The sequence below is a fragment of the Penaeus vannamei genome, chromosome 2, assembly GCF_042767895.1.
Source record: "Penaeus vannamei isolate JL-2024 chromosome 2, ASM4276789v1, whole genome shotgun sequence".
Lineage (NCBI taxonomy): Eukaryota > Metazoa > Arthropoda > Malacostraca > Decapoda > Penaeidae > Penaeus > Penaeus vannamei.
Genome location: NC_091550.1, coordinates 51800893 through 51802098, shown reverse-complemented (window position 1 = coordinate 51802098; position 1206 = coordinate 51800893).

The window sequence follows — 1206 nt, the reverse complement described above, 5'->3', positions numbered from 1 at the left end:
TTCCTCTGTTTTCTTTTCACTCCTCATCTCTCCCTCTCTTCTTTATTCTCTCTTCTCTCCCCGTATCTCTTTCGCTTCCCCTCATTCCTCGCCTTCCATCTACCCTCTTTTTGTTATTAACGAATGGAGGGACGAGGGGAAAAGGAGAGAGAAAGAGGAAAGCGAAGAAAGATGAGATAAAGATATGCGAAAGGAATTGATAAAGAAGAGATTAGAGAGAAAAGAAATAGAAAAGGGGAGATTTAAAAATGTGTGGGGGATTTATTTGCCTGATTGGGAAAGGGGGAAACGGGCGAGTGAGGGGAGAGGGAGAGGGGGAGTGAAAGGAACGAATTAGAATAAGAGAGAGAGAGAGAGAGAAAGAGAGCGAAGGAGGGAGAGAGAGAGAGGGGGGGGGTAGAGAGAGGGGGGGTATGAGGGAGAGGGAGAGGGGAGGAAGAAGAGGAAGTGAAAGAGAAGAGAGAGAGGAGAAAAAAGAAACAGAGACAAAGAGACATACAGATAGACAAAGAAAGAGACGGACAGACAGAGACAGACACATACAAAAAGAGAATGAAAGAGACAGACAAAGACAGAGAGAGAGAGAGAGAGAGAGAGAGAGAGGAAAAGAAGAGAGAGAGAGTGAGGAAAAGAAGAGAGAGAGAGAGAGAGAGAGAGGATAAGAAGAGAGAGAGAGAGAGAGGAAAAGAAGAGAGAGAGAGAGAGAGAGAGAGAGACAGACAGACAGAGAGAGAGAGAGAGAGAGAGATGGAAAGAGCAAACGTAATACCAGGTGTTGCGTGACACATTAAACTCAGCACTGATTCCTCCATGTGACGGCGGCGAGTTGCATGCGAGGCAAATGCTGCAATTGAATGCGCGCCAATGGGATTACAGTTAATTGAATCGCTTTTTTTTTTTTTTTTTTTTGCGACTCAGTGCGACTTTAATTTTGATTCTAGTGTCTCTCTCTCTCTCTCTTTTTTTTTTTTTTTTCTTTTTTTTTTCTTTTATGTAAGTGAAATGTTCACTTTAAGAGCAATGGCGATGTTGATAATGATGCGGAGAGGCTTGTTGTTGTGTGTTTCGTCTTGCTGCGAGGGATGAAGAGAGGGAGAAGCAGACGGAGAGAGGGAGAAGCAGACTGAGAGAGAGGGAGAAGCAGACTGAGAGAGGGAGAAGCAAAAGAGAGAGGGAGAAGCAGATAGACAGGGGGAGAAGCAGACT